General features: G+C 47.7%; 1 protein-coding gene across 7 annotated transcripts in view; it reads left to right on the top strand.

Moving 5' to 3' along the window:
• Nucleotides 1-22570, top strand: part of Kcna6 (potassium voltage-gated channel subfamily A member 6) — a 206154-nt gene extending 183584 nt beyond the window's left edge. Inside the window, exons 4-6 of one of the 7 annotated variants that reach the window (XM_078015377.1) lie at nucleotides 15185-18958; nucleotides 19083-19136; nucleotides 20794-22570. The gene's annotated coding sequence lies outside the window, so the exon portion shown is untranslated. Of the gene's footprint in view, nucleotides 1-15184 lie in introns of all 7 variants that reach the window. The other 6 variants (XM_078015378.1, XM_078015373.1, XM_078015376.1 and 3 more) reach the window with 6 other exon arrangements.
• The last annotated feature ends 639 nt before the right edge of the window (nucleotides 22571-23209 follow it).

The raw sequence follows: 23209 nt of genomic DNA, 5'->3' as shown, positions 1-23209 counted from the left end.
TCTCCAGGTCTTCTGACACAGGTGGCCCGAGTCCATGCTGAGATCCTTGGCCCTAAACCCCACAGGTTCCTTTCCCTCTCATGACACAGAGCATCCTTCACAATGCTGTCTTTATCTGCCCTGTTCAAGCCTCTGACCCAGGCGCAGTCTAGGGACACTCTGCTCTGGCCACTAGACTGTGCTTGACTGTCCGCTAGACAGTCACTGCCGTGGGCAGCCCATAGGGGAGGCCCGAGCACATGAACATCCTGCAGAGCGAGAGATGACCACTTGGAGGGCTGGAGACCATCCAGGTGCCCTGGGCCTTGCCCTCCTCTTCTCTCCCTTCCCTGTGGCGGGGTGCATGAGGCCATGCTGAGCCCGTGTCCCCTGCTGCCCTGGAACTTCTCTGCTGAGTCTGACTTTCTCTGTGCTTTCAGCTCTGGGGCCCTAATCTCCCTTCCTCTCCTTTGGGTCTCCCAGTCTCTTCCCCCCGGAGCTCTCTCACTCTTTCTCCCAACATCCTGTCTGATCTCACCCCACTGAGCTCCCCAGCATCCCGCCTGCCAGAATGGAGCTGGGAGGCAGTGACTAATGTGCTTGGAGGTGAGTCATCCACTAAATATAAAATCCCACTCACATCCCTGGATGCAAAAGATTCCAAGCTCCGCATCCTTCCCCCAACTCCATCCTTCCTCAGGGGGCCGGGAGTTTACTCGCGAACAGAAAATAAATAAATACCACGGAGCAGCGACAGCAGCAGCAGCCTTGCCCTTCAGCTCTCCCTCTCACAGGTCTCCAGAGGCAGCAAATTCCCCAGTCCCTCGTTTCTCCAGCTGTCCCGGGAGGAAGCAGCTGATGGAGGAAGACAGTAACCCCTAAGCCCTGCAGAGTGAGTAAGGAGGCAAGATTCATCTTCAGGATTTCCCCTTCTCCCCTTCTTGATCAGGTGACCCCCAACTGCCCATTCTCCTGTGGAGGGAACCAACCCTTTAAACATGCTTATATAAGCAGGCACCAGGCAGCACTTGAACATGGACGGTGGAATGATGGGTTTCAGGTGCGGACCCTACTCGTGGACAGGTGTCTCCTTTAGTATCACTGGCGTCTTTATGGGGGCCGACTGCTGGGGTCTTTTGTTTCCCTTGGAGTTGAGATCCTTTATATGCATGTGTAGACACATTCCCTACACCTACCCCTATGTTCACACCTACCTGGACATCCTGTGTCTATGCCCACGCACACGTCTACATCAGCCAGTGTGTATTTAATGGTTGGCATTTACAGTGTCACAGTGTCATGGTGTCCTGTACTGGATTCACACCTCACATGGATTGTGTCTGTTCACTTCCTGCATCTTGTGAGATAGACTCTATCACTATCCTCCATTTATAGAAAGCCAAATTTCAGAAAGGTAAAAGCAATTGTCCAAAAGTTCACTGAGAACCAGGATTTGAACCAGGGCTATATACTTTACCTCCAGGCTAAACTAATAGCCTTCAAAAGTTTTGTGATGCAGATCCATTGATGCAGAGGGCACACACTCGTGTACATGTGAGTGAATATATACGTGTGTCCATGTGCCCACATGGGCATACATGTGAAACACATGCTTTGGGAAACAACACTTATCCTGACTTCTAATTTCATCTACCCCATTCTATTCTATTCTATTCTACTCTGTCTTTTCCATTCTGTTTTCATTTTATTTTAAAGATTTTGGTGCCCACCAGTGGAAAACACGGGCAAAATCATACCTAAACTGTACTAATCACTCCATTGGACAGTATGTGGAGAGCAGATTTCTATCCTAGGATTTGGAACTAACTCCCTCTGATGTCTTTAGGCAAGTGTCTTCCCTTCTCTGGGCTTTGTCTTCCTAAAATCTGTTTATAATGGAGCTTTACTATGTGACCCTGGAGGCTGGGCTTATACCTTTGCTTCCATGAGTGATACTCTGAAGGTCTCTCTCTGGGGAAGACTTAGGTCAATTGACTTCCCCCAGCCTCGTGCTTCATGAGTACATGTCTGCACACACATGTGATGCAGGAGACAAACCCTGGCGGAGGGTCTGGAACGACTTCACTCTTCCTTCCATAGCGCCCTCAATCATTTCATGCAGAACAGAAAGGCAATATATTTTCCATCTTTTAGGGATTTGCTCTGACGTGGAATGGCACATTTTATCATGTAAAATGTTAATTTGATTCCTCTCCCCATCTTTTTATTTGTCTGCTTCTTGATGTCCTTCCTTTCTCATGCTTTTTGGAAGGGAGAGGAAAGACCACTTCAGTGGAGGTCAGGAGGTAGAGGTGGCAGTAAAGGGAGACAGATAAGGACAGAGGGGAATTGGCAGGTCAGAAGAGTGTGTCTGGGCAGAGCAGGATTAGGCTCCCGTCTCTCCTCCGCGTCTGAGTCCTGTGTGAACTTGAGCCTGGCCCCTGCGCTGTCTGGGTGTGCATGGGATATGAGGGAATTAAACAAGGCCTCCTCTCACCTGAACATTCTAGGGTGAGGAGGGTTATGCACCTGAGGCAGGGAGGAGAGAGAACAAGACCTTGGGTGAGCTCACACAATGGCCACTCTAAGAAATCCCTGAGGATGAGACTCACTTAAGTTTTCATAACTCAAGGAACCTGCCATTCTCTCCTTGGATGCATTCAAAGTGTGCTTGTCAAGTGTTGATGAGTTTCAGACTTCCAAAGTAGCCTATCATAGTTGGGGTCATTTTTTGGACAACTTACCTACCAGTGCTAAATGTCATAGAATCACTTGAGCAGGTCACCCATGGGCATTTCCTCTTGCTGTAGATGAGGCTCCTTAGGAGAAATGGTTTGCTTAGGTCTGGAGATTGGTTGGCCTTCTTTCTCTCTGACTTTGGGGTGAAGAAGTGTAGAGCTTGTATGCTTCATCAAAACTCCATGCATCCCAGGTACACTCTGGGCCAGGCAAATAAGTTTCACATCTAGAACTTGGTGGTATTAGTCAGCTTTTCATCTCCAGAATGAAATACCCGAGGAAGGCTAATTTTATAAAGAAGAGAGGTTTACTAAGTCCACAGTAATAAAGATATTGTGTCCAACTACAACTAAAAAATAAATATTAAAAAATTTTTAAAACTTAAAAAAAATACAAAATAGGGCTGAGATGTGGCTTAGTGGTCAAGTGCCCCTGAGTTCAATTCCCAGTACCCTGCCCTCCCCCCACTGCAAAACAAAACAAAACAAAACAAAAACCCCAAAGCCCTCATGTTCTATCAAAATCTTTGAGAAAAAAAAGCTCAGGATTTACACCCTTCTTTTTTTAGGCCCACAGTTTGGTTTTCTTTATGTCTCTAACCTTCTCATTCGAGGCCTGAGTGGAGCAGGCTAATTGGCATCTTGAAGACCGGGTGAAGGGTAGTGGAGGTGCCTGCCTCCCACCGTACACAGGAGAAACCAGAGTAAGAAACAGAGAAGTCCTGAGCATGTCTAGTCCCCCCGGGAATCAGGAGATGGACGGCATGTGTTCTCCTCCATTGCTTCACCCCCAGTAAAAAAGTCACTAGATTTTATTGCTTGTGAGTGGTCAGCCCTGGGCAGGGCACTTTACCTGCCCACTCCTGTTTCCTTGACTTTCCTTATTTCCTTGATTAAGTTGCCCACCTCTGCTGACTGTCTATGAGAATTACATGAGATTTGAGGGATGTTTACCAGTCAACCAGGATCTCCCCTGGGGTTCCACTACCTTCCCCATACCACCAGAGTTTGCTCATTTCTAAATCCTTGGACTTCTCTTGATTGGCAGTCTTACAGGGAGCAGGGCAGAAACTGTGCTGGCGGCCTGGCTTGGTCCCATGTCAGCTGTGAGACTCTGGACTAGTTTCCTAACCAGTCTGACCCTCAGTTTCCTGATGTGAAAATTTGGAATAATGATTCTCATCCCCCAGAGGTGCCTGGAGGATCAGCTGAGATGGGACAAGGATTCAAACACCAACTCAGCTTGGCCCTGGCCCCGCCTATCCTGACCCCCACCCACTCATGGGCCCCAAAGGGGTCCTTTTCCTTCTGTTCCACTGTGCAGGCCTGTTGCTACTCCTTGGCAATTTTCTAGTAAGGAATCCTTGCCTCTTTCACTGTGGGGAGTGAAATGGAGGAAGCAGATCCCAAGTCTATCTTCCCCAAAGGTGACATGACTTGGGATCCCCACTGCAGGGGCAGCAGAGAAAGGGAGCCCACTCTAGTTTCACCCTTCGCACTCAGCATGAGCATACAGGACTTGCATTTTATGCCCTTTCTGCACCTCCTACCTCTATGGTGACCTGTGAGGTAGACGGATCCTGACAGAGCCATTTAGTATTCTGTTCAGCCCAGACACTCAAGGTGACTTTGTAGGCGGCGCCAAACCAACTGGTGTTGTCTGAACACATGACACATCTGCCCCCTAGTGGCCATAGAAGGAAAGGCATTGGCTGCTCCCAGCTAAGCTTGCTAAGACTGAATGATGGAGTGTGTGTGTGTGTGTGTGTGTGTGTGTGTGTGTGTGTGTGTGTGTGTGTGTGTGTAGGGGACTGGGTGACATGAACATTCACCAGGATAGATCTTATATGGTGGTGGTGGGGGGTTGTTACCTGAACGCTCAGCAGCATGACCCAGCACAAATCCAAGGTAAGACAATAAATAATCACCTGGATTCATTCAATCAGCAAGCTTTACTGGAGTGTCTACCAAGTATGTGTGGTTCTAGGTAGTGGGATCATGTGGGTGATCATGTCAGGCAATAGGAGTGGGTTTCAGCAAGTTGGTGATGATGACTTTGCAGCACTCTTTCCGTCACTGAAACATAAATTTGAACAACCATCCATGCACAGAAATTCCTTCACAAGAGCTAAAAATCCAGGTGAGGGATTACAGGACCTGGATAGGAAGAGACACATTGAAGAGGAAGGGAAGGTGGGTTCACATTATCTTGTAACCTCTCCATAGCTTGTGCCATTCAGTGTGGAGAGAGGTGCCCTGAGTGTGGGGGAAGGAGAGACCAAGTCAGTCTCAGTGCTGGACAGTTCCTGCTGATCCAGCCTCAGAAGTTTGACAGAAGGGCTGAGTGGATATTTAAAAAACAGGATCCAACAGTATGGTTCCTACAAGAGACTCACTTCAGTCTTGAGGATACACAACTGGCTAAAAGTGAAGAAATGGAAAAGGATATTCCAAGAAATACTAACCAAAAGAGAGCAGAAGTGAGTGCACTTACATCAGAGAAAACAGACTTTAAGACAAAAACTGTTGCAAGAGAAAAAAAAGTCATTATAGAATGATAAAGTCATAAATATATGTGCCCAACATTGGAGTCACTAAATATATAAAGAATATATTAGCAGACTAGAAGAAAGAGATAGATAGCAATGCAATAATAATAGGAGACTTCAACTCTCCAGTTTCAATAATGGATAGAATATCCAGACAGAAAATCAATAAAGAAAGCATGGAGTTAACATTGTAGATCAAATGGACCTAGCAGACTCAGAGCGTTCTATTCAACCACAGCAGAACACATATTCTTTTCTAGTGCACCACAGAACATTCTCCAGGATAGAGAATGTTATATATGAGACCACAAAACAATTCTTAATCCATTTAGGAAGATTGAAATCCTATCAAGTATTTTTCCCAACCACATTGGAATGAAACTAGAAGTCAATAATGGCAGAAAAGTTAAAGTCCACAAACGTGGAAATCAAAAGATGTCCTTCTGGACTACCAGTGGGGCAAAGAAGAAATCTAAAGGAGGTCTGGGGGTGTGGCTCAGGGGTGGCGCTTGTCTAGTGAGGACCAGGTTTGATTCTAAGCACTGCACATCCAAAAAAAAAAAAAAAGGTAAATAATTTAAAAAGGAAAATCAAAAGGGGAATAAAAATGATATTTTAAGACAAAGAAAATAAAACAGAACACACCCAAACTTATGAGATGTAACAAAAGCATTTCTAAGAAGGAAATTTGTAATGATCATGCCTAAGTTAAGAAAAAGAAAGATTACTAACAAGCAACTTAATCATACACCTACAGAAACAAGGAAAAAGAGAAAAACCAAGCCCAAAGTTAGCAGAGGGAAGGAAATAATAAATATCAGAAAAAAGATCATTGAAAAAACTAGAAAACAATGGGAAAGAACAATGAAGCTAAGATTTGGTTGTTTGAAAAGATAAAGGAAGTAGGCGAACCTTTAGCTAGCCCAAGAATAAAAGGGAGAAGACCCGAGTAAATAAAATACTTAGGAATAAATTTAACCAAGGAAGTGAAGGATCTGTATACTGAAAATTATTATAAAACACAAATGGGAAAGTGTCCTGTGTCATTGGAAGTAATAATACTGTGAAAAATGTCTCCATCACCCAAAGTGATCTACAGATCCAATGGGATTGCATTAATTAATTAATAAACAACAAAACAAAATTAAAAAAAACAACCAACAGAGTGAAAGAGACAACCTGAAAAATAAAGGAAAATATTTCTAAAGCAGACGTTTAATAATGGATTAGTATCTAAAATATAAAAGGAATTCAACAACTCAATAGTAAGAAAACATAATCTGATTAAAAATTGAGCACAGAACCTTATTAGATATTTCTCAAAAGAAGACCTACAGTAGCCAAGAGATCAATGAACAACAAGAAGAAAAAGGTCAACATCACTAATCATCAGAGATCTGCAAATCAAAACCACATGAGTTATCACCTCCCATCTATGAGAATGACCATCATCAAAGACAGAAACTAACAAAAATTGGAGTGGACACAGACAGAAGGGAACCCTTGGGTTATGTTGGTGGGAATGCAAATTGGTACAACTATCATGGAGAACACTATGGAGTTTCTTCAAAAGATTAAAGCCAGAACTAGTATATGATCCAACAATCCAATTTTAGGTTTATAGCCAAAGGAAATGACGACAAAGAGAGATGTCCACTCCTATGTCCTTTGCAGCTTTATTCATATTAGTGAAGATATGGAATCAACCGAATGTCCATCAATAGATGAAAGGATTAAGAAAGTGTTGTGTGCATGGTGTGTGTGTATGTGTACATACAATGGAATATTTTTCAGTCTTAAAAAGAAGGGACATACTGACACTCAATGCAACATGGATAGATGTTGAGGACATTTGCTAAGTGAAATAAGCCAGGTATTAAAGGGTAAGCACCATGTGGTTCCAGCTAGGTGAAGTACCTGGAGTAATCAAGCTCATAGAGCAGAAAGCAGAACGGTGGGAGGCTGGGGGAGGAGGATTGCATTTTAATGGGTACTTTCAGGGAGGGAGAGAAAGTTCTGGTGCTAAGCAGCCCTGGCTTGGCCAAAGGAAGAAGATGGCCATGCAGCTCCTGCTCAGAAGACCCTGTGACGCTACTTGCCCTGTAGCCCTGGCAGAGGTCCTCTGTGAACCTGGGTTTTCTGGGTTGTCCCTAGGCAACCTGACTAAGCCCCCAGCATCCCTGGGCCACATGCACCCGTGTCCCCCCCAGCTTGCCCTCCTCAGACATGTGTAGATAGTGTTGTCCACCAAAGCAACTGGGACCTCAGTGAAGATGAGATCCTCACACTGCTTCCGTACGTACCTAACAGATCTCAGCAGATGGCCTGCTGCTGCCTCTACACACAGGTGACACACGAGAGGACAGCCACTCAGTGCTCCGAAACTTTGCCCTCTTGGTGAGTAGGTATGGAGTCCACAAATGCTTCCCTGATGCAAGACAGCCTGGAGCCTAGAGCAGCTCACCTGTTCTAGAAGCTTCCTTTCATGGGTAGGCACTGAGGCCCTGAACAGGATCTCCCCAGGACTGCTAGGTACGTGAGTGACAGACCTGGGGCCCAGTCCTTCTGGCCCACGCTCTCTTCACACCACGGGCCTGCTCCCGTCCCACCAGCCAGGGTTGTAGGGACCCAAGTCCACAGACGACCCCAAACTTTGTTCTTGGTGCTGAACTCCTTTCTTCCCCAGATTGGTCTTTAGAAACACTCAGAAATGATAAAGTGACTTTATTGGTAGTTTTCCTTCTGTTCTCAATTCAGTTCAATAAACATCCAAATAAAACAAGAATAAATAAAATAAATAGGCAGGAGAAAAATCATAATAATCAGAACATTTCTCAACGGTAAAGTGTCAGTGATGGAAGAAGTGAGTCATGTTCTAGAGAATTCCGCCGGCGAGTATTTTCCCTCCCTCTTCAGATGGAGCAACGGAGCCACAGAGGCACTCGAGGGGTGGCTGTGAGGAAAGAGAACCAATCATGTAGCACATTTAACTAAAACCACACACACCAGTCCACGTTATCCTGTTCACCAGAGCCACCAAGGTATGCTTCATCCCTCTGTAAATGTCTGTTCCCTGCAGCACAGAGCAACAGTTCCCGGAACTGCATCCAGCGTGCCTTGAGGATGATCATAGTTGTGGTTTCAGAGATGCTCCAATAGCATTTATAGAATACTGTGAAATTTACAGGTAAGCATAGGAATCTATGCTTAAGAAAATATTCGTTTTGGACAAGTGATCTATCAGACAGAGTGACAGGATTTGGAGATGTGGGAGTGAGTTCAAATAATAAAGAAACATCTCATTGGGCATTTTCTTGGTCCAGCCCAGTCTGTGTGGCAATGCACTGACAGCCCCAGGACCTTCCCTTGTGATTGAGGACAGGCCTGGGGAGAAGGGCCATTTGGGATTCTGAGCTAATCTGATTATCCAACGCATGGGAGGAGTGTTAGAGAGAATCAGTGCTTTCTCTCTCCTTCCAACTTGCACCAAGAGCTAGTTTTGTGAGCTGACTGGCTCCAAGATCCTCTGGAAGGGACCCGAGACTTGAGCTTCATTGGGGTCTGTTGAGTCCTGTTTCGGGGACAGTGCTGTGAGCCTGTGCCCAGGAACACAGAGCTCTCCCTGCTCTGCCAAGTGCAGCCCTCACCGTGCCCTGTGCCTTGGGTTCAGAGAAGACATTTTAAATTCATGAACCATAAAGATCATCTTTTATAGTATGTAATTCAGTGGCTTTTTTGCATATTCGGATCGATGTGACCATCATCACTAACCAATACTAGAACGTCTTCATCACTTCAAAAACAAACCTCATGCCCACTAGCAGTCACACCCAATTTCCTCCCTTCTTCTTCCCTCCAGTTCCTGGCAACCACTAATCTACTTTCTGTCTCTTTAGATCTGTTCCTCCTGGACACTTTGTATAAATGGAATCATATAATATGTGATTTTTGTAGTTGACTTCTTTCATTTAGCAGAGTATTTTCCAAGTTCATCCACATGGTAGCATGTATCAGCTCTTCGTTCCTTTTTAATGACTGAGTAGTCTTCCAGTGTACGGATATACTGCATTTTATCTATCCCATTATAAGTTGATGCAATCAAGGAGAATTTGGGCACTGTTCTGCGCTGCACTTGAAGCCTACAGACAATTAACATGTTTTTCCATTCCCTCATCAAATCAGTGTTTTAGGAAGATGGCTAAGGCAGGCCTGTGAAAGCCACAGGGGCAGAGATGAAGGATGATGGGTTTTGGTTGTTGGTTATTCTTCTAGACAGGAAAGAAATATCAAGGTCACCTGGGAACGTTTGTGCCAGAAGCAAGCCTGATCTCCTCTCTCTCCCCCCCTCTCTCTCTCTCTCTCTCTCTGCATCTCTCAGCTTTCCTCTCTGTCATTCTTCCTCTCTCAGCTCAAAGCCATAAAGCCACAGGCTTTGAAGAGCAGCTCATCTTGGGGTGAGAGCCCCGCGGTGGTTTCAGCCATGTCTCATATTTCCCTTGCCAGCTCTGTTGAAAATCAGCCGACCACACTCCTTCCCGGAACGTGCATGACTGATAATTGCCTCTTGCACAATTATCTGCCAAACTCTGTTGCTAATGAAATGAATGATTTAGTTATCCTGGTTAGTAATAGCCCGCCTCGCACAAAGACCGCTGTGGCATCCGTGAGGCCGGCCGGGATGCTGGGGGAGGCACTTATCCGCAGTCCTTACAGTCACTCTCTCATCTTGGCTAACTGGGGGGGAGGGGAGGGTGCCCACAGCCTGGTTCCTACACCTTCCCCACGCTGCATCAAGAGCTGGGAGCATCTAGGGGCAGAACAGGGACAGACCTGAGATGAGCTTTCTGCTCGCGGATTGTGACCCACTAAAGTCTGAGGCTGCTTCCTCCCCACACCTGGTGAAGGAGGCCTGTGATGATGTGCAATCTGCCAGGTTTACTGCTGTCCAGGGAGGAATCGGCTGACTGGCAGACGGGCTGCATCGGGGCAGAGAGGAGATCAGGCTTGCTTCTTGCATCCTGAACCACCCCTCCCGGGACCCCACAGCGGGTGGCTCCCGCCCCGGCACCCAAGGAGCACCCTTTCCTTTTCCCACAGTGCCAGACCTCCACTCCCCTGCCTCTCAGCAGGACCATCCAGGACCCTTGGGTTTCCTGCTGGCCCAGTCTAGCTCTATTGCCCATTCTCGCTGATTTCTAAGGAAAGAGATCACCATCAAGAAATGGACAGAAGAGGGTACGGCTGGGGAATTGGAACTGATCAAGGTACATAGAGAGAAATAAGCATAGTTACTTGAAGAAAATTTTGTTACAAACATAAATGCATACACACACACACACACACACACACACACACACACACACAGAGTTCTCCTCCTGTGGTCTTCTGGAAGATTCTACTCAGGGGTAACTTCCTCAGGCTGGGAAATAGCTGTCCAGAGTTGTGATTGGAAAATGTGCTTAAGGGACTTTTATGAAATGAGCAGAACCGTTCAGCAGACTATTCACAAGAGAGCTGGGTACTGGGGGCTGTTGGAGGAGCTGGTATCTGTACATGACCTGACCTCACCCCTCTTACTGGTTTGGCTCTGGATAAGCCACTTGATCCACAGCAAAAATTTAGTAGGTGCTCAAAATATGCTTGTAGAGCGACGTGTTTATTTATTTTGACAGCTACCCCCGCATGTCACTTTCTAAATATTTTGACACAGCTTACCACAATAATAATGAAACAAAGGAAGAACTAAATTATGCAAGAGGAACACATTGAGTGAAGAATATAGTGAAGTTAAAGATGAGATCAATACCTGAAAATTATGAGACCAGAGAGGCTGCACCTTTAACCCTGAGAGGCACAGCCCTTCCTGATTTTGATAGACACTTCCCTGGGTTCTGATCAAGAGGATCTGTGGGGGCAGAGGGTGCCCTGATGGCACCCCTGGGTGGAGAAAGAGCAGGGCCTGGTGAGGACTACTTTCCTCCTTGTTGGCACTTACCAATGTGAGCCAGATTCCGCCCAGCTCATTTTCATTATCAGGAGTGGCTGTTTTCAACATTGTTTACAAAGTAGCGATGCTCTTCTAAAATCCAATGGAGGGTAGGGACCTTGTTTAGTTCCTATGGGGCTGGGTACTGGCCAATTTTCTAGACCTCTCATTCCCTACATAGGAACTGCTGGATCCCAAGGGTCTGAAAACCCCTTCTCTGTTCTAGGTGAATGGATGGACGTCAGGAAAGAAAGAGGGAGAGAGGGTGGAGCTGGGGGGGGGTGGGCAGAAGGAAGGAAGGATTTTTATTGCTACTTTATAACATTGTAGTAAGAACCAGCAAGAATATTTTTACTTTGAATCTGGTAAATTAGGACTTCCTTTTCATGTGCATCAAACTGCCCTTTGATTCTTTAAATCCAAATAAAACAAATTATGATGTCAAGAGATCCAAGAGATAGTTCAGCGGGTACTATCCTTGTTAAGCATATCTGCCTCAGTTTGAACCCTGGCCCTTACTTATTAGCTGCGTGATACTGGACAAGTTACTTACCCTTTCTTTCTGTGCCTCAGTTTCTTCATCAGTAGAAGGGAGTGTCAATAGTGCCTACCTTGCAGGGTTGTTGTGAGCATAAAATACACGAGTGTGTATGTGGGTTTAGAATCATGTATGACACAGGGTGATGATGTAATCAACACTGGCTGTTGTTATGGGTGTGGAAGTGTGTGATTCCTTGCAGCACCAGTTTTTGCACATATAATTCCTGGCCCTCCGGTAGGTATCCTATTTCACTTCAGGACCCTAGAGGGGGCTTGTTCACTCAGTAGATGGGCAAGGATTTGTGCTGCAGCGAGTTCTGTGAAGGTGGTTGTTTGGGCAAGGACAGGGGTGGGGGGGGGCGGCTTCTGTGCCTTTTGCTATTTTGCTGGGGAAGACGGACTCTGTGGAGGCATCCAGGTCGAATCTTATTTTATGGTTGTGGGATGTTTATAGCAAACTCCTTCCTAGTCGATATGATCTGTAAGTCCAGAGGGCGTCTGCTGGGGGAGACGGGTGGTCAGCGAATGCTTTCTTCCTAACAGTTTCCCAGGCTGGGCTGGAGCAGAGAACCCTGGACTGCTGTGGGTTTCACCTAAAGTTCCCGGTCCTGTTCTCTGACCTGCTTCCTAGGGACAAGGTGGCATTGCAGGGCCTTCCCAGGGTCTCCCATAAGAATCCTAAGGGGCCACATGCATGCCAAGGTTGTTGTTAGTGGCCCCTGAGAGCTGGCAGGGGCCACAGCCAGAACCTGGAGCTGGACAGTTCACACCTCCCCAACCCATCCCTCTAGTCATTCTAGAAGGTTCCTGTGGTTCCACCTGTCTGTCCAGGTGGCAAGCTATCATTTCCTGCAAGGACTTGCAATTTGCTTTGCAAGACCAAACTCTCAGGCTGAAGTCGGTGATAACAGACGGTGCACACCACGGAGGGCGAAGAGGAAAGGAGAGGGAGACTTGGTGTCAGAAGTGGGACTTCCGTTTGAGCAGGAAGTGAAGGAAGAAGCTGGGAATCTCAGGGATGCAGGAATGGGTATATGAGGGTGTGCCGGGCCGGGAGAGAGGAGACCAGGCTGATGGGAGTGGTAAATGGCGTGTGGATCTTGGATGAGGAGGGTCTGCCTGGAGCATGGGTAACCCTGAAGCCGCATTGGAATAGATTTGGCTGGATTCTCTAGGAAACAGGACAGACATATTGGGAGAGGGGTTCACAAGGAAGGCCCTGTCTTCTGCCTGATCCTGGCTGGGAATCTTCCCTGACACTGTCAAGGGCAGTTGGAGTGAGGTCTGTCGCAGCACGTGTAAAGGCACACACATATAGCTCGCAGGTGTGACCAGGTGTGCTTGCACACAACCATTATCTCTGCTGAGTTTTCCAGTCTCTTAATCCTTCTGGCTCTGAGCTTATGATCTGGGGCTTACATACAAATGACTTTATATAAGTCTTAGCAGGACCACAGGGTGCCATCATGTCAGAAGGGGAAACCAAGGGGCTGGGGTTGTAGCTCAGTGGTACAGCACTTGCCTAACGTGTGTGAGGCTCTGGGGTCCATCCTCAGCACCACATAAAAAATAAATAACTAAAATAAAGGTATTGTGTCCCTCTACTAAAAATAAACGAAACAAAGGTATCGTGTCCATCTACAACTGAAAAAAAAATTTTTAAAAGAAGGTGAAAACAAGGCACTGTATTCTGAAGAAGCTGGTTCTAGGAGCTGCCCTTGAATTATTGTGGAGTCTGATTTCAGGTAGGGGCTGCTGGGACTCCTTTATTCAGCAGACTGGCTTCTAAAATGGTTTCTTTCCCTCATCTCTTATAAAGCCAGGGAAGGGTGTTACCTAGGAGAGGCTATTTGGAAAAATAACCATTTTAATCATTTCTCAGTGGTGCAGTTTGGTGGAGGGGGCTGGGAGGGAGAGGGTTGCTCCTGGGGTTTCCGGTCACCCCAGTACTCCTTTAGACCATCAACGAGTGGAGAGTGCGGGGGGGGGGAGGGGGCTTGTAGAGGACTCAGAAGGCTCAGAAAGGTGCATAACACTTCACCATATGGAAAAGAGTGGCAGAAAAAGGAGGAAGACTTCAACTTAAGGTGATAGGGGGTGGCCGAACCTGGGGAGGCTCATGATGCAGGTGACGTCCCAGTGCATAGTGCTCCTCGGATAGAAGTGTCTTTGGTAAGAGGGAGGAGTGTGAGGCCATGTGTCCTTAGGTCACCTCCCCATAGTACTGACCACCTGAGTTCCTCCTGTCCCCTCTTGAGAGCTGCCACCATCATCCCTTGCCCTATGAGTGGCTACCTCCCACTCCTGAGTGCCTTTTATTCTCCTTCTCCCTTGGGCTGTGAGAAGGGCAGAGTGCCCAGCCAGGGAATGGACATGGATGTGTGTGGTTGTGCATGCGTGTGTGTGTGTGTGTGTGTGTGTGTGTGTAGGGGCTGGGGCTGACAGCAGGTCAGAGCACAGGAGTAGAGAGCTTCTGGCAGGTGAGGCTGCCCTTAGGTCAGCTCTGTACCCTGGAGCCCAGAGGACTCTTCACTCAGACGGCAACAGCCGGCAAGACCCGAGAGGCCAGAGCAGCTTCAGTCACTGACCAGAGGAGACCCCGAGGAGCCCGGGAGGAGCCGCAGGAGTAAGTTAGGCTCTCAAGGGCTGGGTGTGGCTGGGCTCAGTGAGAGGTGGGAGGAGCCAGGGATGCTTAGAAAGATCTGGACCCACAGAGCAAGAGAGAAGAGGAAAAGGGAAACTTCGTGCCCTCTGTCTGTGGCTTGCTGCACAGTATCTTCATCTCTGTCCCTTGGGCCCTGCAATTCAGAGGCCACAGCCAGGGGCTGGAAATTCCAAGTCAAGGAGGGAAGGGTGTGAGGTGTGATACCAGTGTGGCCCATGGGGTCTCCCCAGTGGTGGATGGTGGGTGGTCATAGTCAACATTTGAAGGCAAGAATGGAGGGGGGGCCCTGAGGCTGGTGGTCAGGCCGGGGAGACTGAGGAACCAGGTTCCACAGGCCCTCAGTGGGTGATAGTAAGTAGAGGGGGTGGTGGTTTGGGACAAGACCCAGATTTTGCTTCTACTTACAGGTGCTCACGATGACAGTACCCTGGAAAGCTCTGGAATAAAAATACCCGGGCTTTAGGTCGTGGAGGTAGGAGATGGTATCATGTAATGAAAAGGTTTCATTTTTTTCACCTGCCACAGCCTTAATGTCAGATGCTTGGGAAACAAGAGGTGGGGACGAATGGGCCTTGGAGCTGGCTGATGGGAGGGCTCGGGGCAGGTGGGTGGCCAGTCTGTCTGTGACCTCTCCCCTTTGCTTCTCTAGACTTCACAAACAAATTCCTGGTTCCTGGTGCCCTGGCCGCTCCCTGTCACCCTCTTTGTTGTTCTCTGCTTCCTTCAGGTGATGGTGGGCTCCTGCTCCACATCCTGATGGGACTCTCTGGAGCTGACAGAACGCTTTACTGCCTACAACTTGGGCCTGGTGCTTCTTTCAAGGTCTGTGTTCTATGAGGTAAGGCTGCTCAGCGCTTTCTGCAGAGTTCCAGCCCAAAGGATAAATAAAGCCATGAGCTTCTGACACAAAAAGTTCCAAAGCCTCAGCGAGGACATAGGCAGGGGCTGGGATTCTGTTGGTCTTTGACTTCTCCATCCCTGTTACCAACTTCTGTCCTCCATTTTCTTAAATAGAGGAGCAGAGGTCCTCACCGGCCTCCCTCCACATACAGGGGTGTGGTCAGGCCCCCAGAGCTGGGCTCCACAACTTAGTGGAAAGCCAGAGCGGAATTCCTAAAAGACCCCTCCCTCCCCTCCCCTTTCTATCTGAGCTGCTAGCCTTGGCCCAGCTTTCTGAGCCCCACACCCCGTGTTCCACCCAGTTGCCTGGTCACTCAGCAAGTGACATTGAGCATATGCTTTGTGCCAGACCCGCTAGGACCTACAGAGAAGGTCTGCCTGCTCCTGAGGAGCTCACAGATTAGGTAGAAGGGTAGGGACAGATGTGGAACCGGGCCATGGCAATTCAGTGTTAGCAGACAACAGAGAGCAACGGAACAGTCTCTGGGCCAGGAAGTGGGGGTCCAGGAAAGTATGGGAGCGGGTGGTGGTAATCAGGGCTTATTATGGGCAAGAGGCTGCTCTGGGCACTTTGTGAGGATACTTTCATCGGACCCTCACAACAGCACTGCTGGAGGCACAGAACTTAGTGACTTAGCTGGTGGCAAGTGGTAGAGGCAGAATTCAAAAGCACTGTCCTTCCTGCAGAGCTCGCATCTTCCACCCCGGAGCTCCCCCTCCTGGTGAGCCAGGGGGAAGCAGGGCCTGGAGAAGGCGGTCCCAAGCTAAGCTCCTCCCCCTTCTCGCCCTCGCTGCCTTCATTAGCTCATCTTCAGTCCGACCTCCACCTTACCCACAGAAAACACCAAAGCATCCAAAGGATCTTACATTGCATTCTGGGGACCCTGATGGCTTCCCATGTAGCGAGAAAGCACTGAACTTCTGGGATGGGCGCATGAAGCCTCAGGTCCTTTCTGGCCTCCGCCTTCCTCTCCAGCCCGGCCTCCCTCTGCCCCCTGTCAGCAGCCCTCATCCAACACCCTCCCACCGGCCTCCCTCCACATACAGGGGCGTGGTCAGGCCCCCAGAGCTGGGCTCATCGCTGTCTTTCCACCAGTCTTTCAACCCCGGCTGCCCTTCTCCCCTGAACCCCTGACAAATGCCCACACAGCCTTTAGACTCAGGCCAGTGGTCGCCTCTCTGCAAGCCTTTCCCCTCTCTCCCAGGCCTGGCTATTAGCTTCCTGCTGGGTTTCCACACTCTGGCTACAGGCCTCTGTCCTCAGCAGCGGGCAGCTGGAGCCCATTCCACCAGCTGCGGAGCGCTGGTTGGTGGGTCTCTTCCCAAGTCCATGTTCAGGGATGTCTTGCTAAATAGCTCGAAGTCAGCCCCCGGCAGTATCTACACCACAGAAATTCACACACACCACAGGTCAGCCCTTCCTCTCCCACCCTGAGAGCCTAGCTGGCATGTTTGTCTCCTCCCCAACGGCAAGTCCATCAAAGGAAAGGGCTGGGTCCTACTCCTGATTGTCAAGGCAGGCCCAGCAGAATGTCTGGTATCAAGTGAGAAATAACTTGCCAGACAGGAGACTTGTCCTGGGGAACTTGTCCATTGTGGTGACAGTCTATTCTGTTGCCCCCCACTCCCATCCTTCAAACACTGCCACACCCTTGTCAACTTCCTTCTTAAAGCGCTTAGGAGCTGCCTCTGCCTGTAAGAAGACCATAATTCAAAGCCTGGAGGCTGGGGATTTTTTTTTTTTATTGTTGGTTGTTCAAAACATTACGTAGTTCTTGATATATCATATTTCACACTTTGATTCAAGTGGGTTATGAACCCCCATTTTTACCCCGTATACAGATTGCAGCATCACATCCGTTACACTTCCATTGATTTACATATTGCCATACTAGTGTCTGTTGTATTCTGCTGCCTTTCCTATCCTCTACTATCCCCTCTCCCCTCCCCTCCCCTCCCCTCTTCTCTCTCTACCCCCTCCACTGTAATTCATTTCTCCCCCTTGTATTATTTTTCCCTTTCCCCTCACTTCCTCTTGTATGTAATTTTATATAACCCTGAGGGTTTCTGGGGATTTTTTAATCTGCCTTGTTTTGTCCCTGTGAATGGTGTGGAGAAGTGATTAGTACAAACTGTCAAAGGAGTCAATAAGTCATCAAATCTAAGTTCCTTAACACAACACTCAGGCCCTTCACAAGACCACACGACTCTCCCTCAGTCACTGTAGTTGCTTGCCCTGGGTAGGAATCCTCCCACTGATCCTCTCGCCAGCACACAGGGTTAGGACCCAAGGCCAAGCACCACCATAAAACCATCTCTCCTTCCCCTCCATTTGCCAAAGGCCTCTTCACTCTTCCGTCTCTGCTGACTTCCAGAACACCCTCTGTCCTTCTGTAGTAACAACCTTAAAGATTAGGATTGTTTCCTCCATTCTTTGTGGGGCTCTGAGCTCCTTGGAGGCAGGGCACCTGCATGGATGGCCTTGGATTCACCCTGGCCCTTCATCACCTAACTTAGTATCTCACATGTGGGGATCCATATCTGTGGTCTATGGTTTACTCACATAAAAAAAAAATAGAGACTAATGAGATGTGTGCAAATCCTGTCTCTGATCTATCCACTTCAGGGAATAGTATGGGTTAGCAAAATCTAACCTAGTATCACTAGGGGTTGGAGAGGGACAGTGCTGTGGGGAACATGACCAAGTCCAGAATCAGCCTCACGGGCCCTGGTGTCTGATCTCATGGTGGAGTGGCCTTATGACTTGATAATTTCCTTTTTCCCCTTTCCTTCCAGTTCATGGCTACCTTGCTCCTGGCTGACTGTAACTACTTCTGCCAGCCAGTGGACTACAACCGAGCAAGCTAGGGTGAGGGTACAGCAGGAAGGGGACAATTAAGGCTGAAGAGGGAGGATTGGTGGAAAGACCCTCATTTAACAACCAGAACTGGATCAAGACAAAGTCACCAAGCTTTCTGACGGGAGGCTGGGGACTGGCTGGTTAGGCACAGGCTTTGGAATCAGAGGAGCTCAGACCTCAGTTTGGACATCAGATCTGCCAGTTACTGGCCATGTGACATACCTTTTTTGGATCTCAATTTTCTTATCTATGTAATGGGGATAGGAACACTTACTTTATAAAAGGAAACTTTGGGGAAAGATTGAATTAGACAATGTCTGAGTGTTTAGCTCTGAGACAGGCGCGTATTACTGGTATCTAAGTGGTAGTTATTTCATTATTGCTAGCTGTTCTCAGTTTCAACTGGAAGTAGAACAAAAGGCTTCCCAGCAGCAAGAAAGCTAAGCTTTGACAGGTCACCGAGTAGTGATAGGGATGTTGAGTCACTGGAGTTCCAACAAGGAGCTAAAAGTCTTGCGACTCAAAATATGGTCCACAGACCAGCAGCATCAGCATCGCCGGGAGCTTGTTCAACAAGCAAAATCTGTGCCCCACCTCACGCAGCAAGCACATAGATTAAGAATCTGCTTTTCAATAAACAAGATCTGCATGTGCTTAGGATTGAGCTGAGCACAATTGGAAAGTCCTCCTTTGACAACTCGAAAGCTGTGCCACCTTATTCCTGGGCTAACAAGCAGACAGGTAGGTAGGCACTTTGGGAACAAGAAGTGTGCAGGAACAGGGAGGGCTGAAGCCTGCCCTGCTGGGCAAGCTGTGCCACCAGCAGGACCAGAGTCTGATGGAACTTCCCCTTCATGCCCAGCAGATGGCGAGCGTGTGCTGGTGGTGCTGCTCAAAGGCGGCTGAGTCTCTAGGAAAGGTGAGACTCCCCAAGCACTGGCTCCTTTACAGTTCTATCAGCCAGGTCTCAGGCGGTGTTTCACCTGCCCAGTGTGAATGCTTTCCTCCAGCATCCCTGTTGGATGTAAAGCCTTGGTTCCAGGATCTGACTGAGGAAGGATGCTCAGGGACTGATGTAGCATCTCACTGCTACAGGCTTCCACCGAGTCCCCATTGTTCATCTATTCACCTGCATAAAAGTAGTCATTTTCCCCAAATGGCAAATCCAGAGGGTTTGCAGGACCGAGTGGGTCAAGATCATGACGCAGGGTGGTGGTGATGAGAAGGTGCTGAATCCTCCCTCCGTCCACTGCCCTGGGTGGCAGGGTAGGATGTTGGAAAGAGACAAGTCTCAGAAACCCACTGCTCCAATCCTTTTTTGGTCACCTATTAGTTGTGTGCCATTAGGCACATTACTTAACCTTTGATGCCTCAGTTACCCACCTATAAAATGGATATATTGGGAGTATAAATTGCATATTATTATGTAGCATTTAAATTTTTTCTTGATACATATAATGTACCTGGCACATAGTAGATGCTAAAAAGGTGTTTGACTACTTTTTCCCTTTCATTTTAGTCCCTCCTTCAGTAAAGCAGGCAGAATCATTACCTGTCCTCTCTCTTTCTTTCTTTTTTTTTTTTTTTTTGTTGAGGGACTATATTAGGGATCGAACCCAGGACCTCACAGATGTTAAGTAAACGCTATATCCCCAGCACACCCTGAAGGAATACCTGAGGTCCCAGGAGAAGATTCCAGAGAAAGCCTGAAGCATTGATACCATATTTTCTTCCTCTTCAGATTTTCTTTACATTGCAGAAGAAGCCAGATTAGCTTAGCTTCTACTGGTGGGTTGGAGTCCAATATGTGCCAGGTGGTTCAGGTTAGTGATGCAACCCAAGGCAGGCCCTTGTGGGCAGCTCTCTGCTGGGCTCGTGCTGGCTTGGGAGGGGAGCTTCCCTGTACTATGACATATTATCTCTGAGGTGCCCCTTCTCTGAAGCCATGAAGCCAGAACTCTGCTCCCTTTCTAACTCTGTGGCTCCTCAGAGCCACCTAGCTCCTCCTCCCTGGGGTGGGGCAGGCAGCTGGGAGATGCTCATCGCTATCAGCTCAGAGAGGGCCCAAGGAGGTCTAAAAACACTCAACCATTTGACCCAGCTATCCCACTCCTCAGTCTATACCCAAAGGACTTAAAATCAGCATAGTGTGGTAACGCAGCCACATCAATGTTTATAGCAGCTCAATTCACAATAGCTAAACTGTGGAACCTAACTAGATGCCCTTCAGTAGAGGAATGGATGAAGAAATTGCAGTATATATATGTACACAATGGAACATTACTCAGCATTAAAAGAAAATAAAATTATGGCATTTGCAGGTAAATGGATGGAGTAGGAGAATATGATGCTAAATGAACTAAGCCAATCCCCAAAAACCAAAGGCTGAATGTTCTCTCTGATAAGTGGATGCTGATCCATAATGGGAGGGGGATGGGAGAAATGGAGGAACTTTGATTGGGCAAAGGGGAGTGTGGAGTGGGGAGGGGATAGTCAAAATGCACTCTGCTGTCATATATACCTAATTAAACTTGATTAATTAATGAAAAACTTTAAAACACTATCTTGGCATCCAGTTTCCCCAGGCCTCCCGCGTGACTTCAGATGGCTCAAGCCTGAGCTCCTCCATCTGAGACCTTCCCAAGGATTTTCTCTGTAGGGTTTGTCGGAGTGCTCTCAGAAGACAGGAGGGTTGAAACCTGGAAGAGAAAACCCTAATCACAGCTGGGCCCAGCTCCACTTATTTTCCTCCACCTCCTCACCCTACTCTGCAGTTTTCTCCATCAGGATGCTTCATTCTTTGGTCCACATCTTCATGCACCTATACTGAGGACGAGCCAGCCTGGGGCCTCCCATGTGACCATACCATGTGGAAATGATATTCTACCATCTGGTAAGAAGACTCCCAAATCTCCAGAGGCCTAAGCTGAGCCCAGCTCTGTTCTTGGATACACCAGTGACTTGGTATCTGACCATGAACATCTAGTCTCGGGATCGAATTTCTGGATCTTCCTGAGTCCCCCAATTTGCAAGTGTCTCAGTGGCTGTCTCAGATCTTGGCACCAATCCTATCTCGAACTTTGAGCAAGAGACTTCCATGTTGCGGCCTCAACCTCATCACCTGTAGAATGAAGAGCTCAGCTAGATGACCTCAAAGCCAATATCCTGTAAGTCTGTGAACGGATTCATCACAGATGCTGGGGTGCCCTGGAGGCTAGAGACCATCATTGCTGGATGATGGTGATGGACTAAGCTGTCCCTCAGGGAGCTTGGATGGATGGCTTCATCATCAGCACCAGCACGACATGGCTAAATGGGGGTAAATGGGGAACCAGACCAAGAGTGGGGACAGAAAGATTCCAAGAGGAACCATGGATTGGGCTTCATCATTCCTCTTCTTCCTGAGCTGTTGGGGGCTTGCCCTCTGCTGAGACAGGCCCAAAACAAGAGGGACCAAGGACGAGGGTGTGATCTTATTCCTCAGTCCTCTCCCTTTCCTCCCATGCTTTCTTTTGTCCAGGATCAGTCTGTGACCATGGCTGCCCACTCCTCTTGCCCTTTACCCCAGATGTTCACACTGTTGTCCTTACAACCTGGCCTCATCAACATTTTTATCAACTTCTATCACCAGACATGCCTGAGGGACAAGCAGGAGATGCTGACTTAAAGAGCAGGACTGAGTGCTAAAACTAGAGGAACTGTCCCTAGACAGAAGACAACATGGCTTCCAGCCCACCTGTGCTGAGCAGATCCCTCTGTGACTATATTTAATCCAATGAGGGAAGGAGAAAAATGGCCTCTTTTCCAGAGAGCAGACAAGAAATGGTCCCATCATCCCGTGCTCACTTCTGTTAGAGAACTTCTCATCTGGACTTGTAACTGTTTGTGCATCCCCTTCCCCAACTTGACCTAAGCCCCTCATGTCAGGAACTGTCTTATTCCCAGTATTCCCCACACTTGGCATGGAGTCTCAATAGATGTGCCTTTGGGCCCTTGGATGCTGTGACTGGCAGTCATGACCTCTGGTGAAGAACAGGCCTGGAAGTGGAAGAAGTCAAGGCTGGCTTGATGGCCAACCTGGTGGTTGAAAACTGTGACTGAGAATATCCAAGAGCCACTGCAGTCTGTTCCATCTCTGGTGTGGCTGTGTAAATAATTCCCTGTGCATTTCTTTTTGTTTACCTCTGCTTACTGGTGAATTTACATAATTGTATGATTCTGTGTGTGTGTGTGCGTGTGTGTGTGTGTGTGTGTGTGTGTGAGTGAACGTAAATGGTGTCAGGGAAAGGGCCATGTGCATATATCTGAACAAATATTTTGAAATAAACATGTTGCCATTTGTGTTTCTCTTCATTGGTGTTATTTGTCTCTTCTATAAATCTCTAGAAGTACCATGCTGGCAGATAAAAGCCACTGAGATCAGTGATTCTCCTGTCTCGTTAGGAGACCTGAAATTCCATTAAAAATCTTTGAACACATGCTAAAAACTTTCAAAGAGGGTCAGGGATGAAGGAGAAATGAGATAAAAATGGGCATAACCATACTCTTCCAAAGTGAAATATAGGACCAAGATCACATGGTATGACAGAAGTGAACATTTACTGAGCTCTTTAAACCTAGAGCTGAATGGGACCTGGAAAGCAGTTGGCCTGAGAATGGTCTCTGTGCCTCCAGTATTGTTATTTTTCTTTATAATCAGTTCCCTTGGCTTTTTTTAGGTAAGTTCTTATTTTTCGATGCCTCAACAATTAAGAAAATTTTAAAACCTGTCAAAGGTCACACAGTGCTATTTGGGGACTATTTATTCATCGGGCATTCCAGGTAATCAGCTCAAGGCCACCCAGGGCTACATCCTGTAGACAGAATACTCACAGAAAATTCCCCATAAGTTACACAGGATGTGAGCACAGCCCACACACTTTTCCAGCCCAGGTTGAGTGCCTCCAAAGGTGGCTGCCTGTTTCAAGGAAAACTTTATTTTTGTCAACTTAT

Source organism: Ictidomys tridecemlineatus, chromosome 6 (genome assembly GCF_052094955.1).
Source record: "Ictidomys tridecemlineatus isolate mIctTri1 chromosome 6, mIctTri1.hap1, whole genome shotgun sequence".
Classification (NCBI taxonomy): Eukaryota; Metazoa; Chordata; class Mammalia; order Rodentia; family Sciuridae; genus Ictidomys; species Ictidomys tridecemlineatus.
This window is presented reverse-complemented; position numbering and strand designations above follow the sequence as displayed.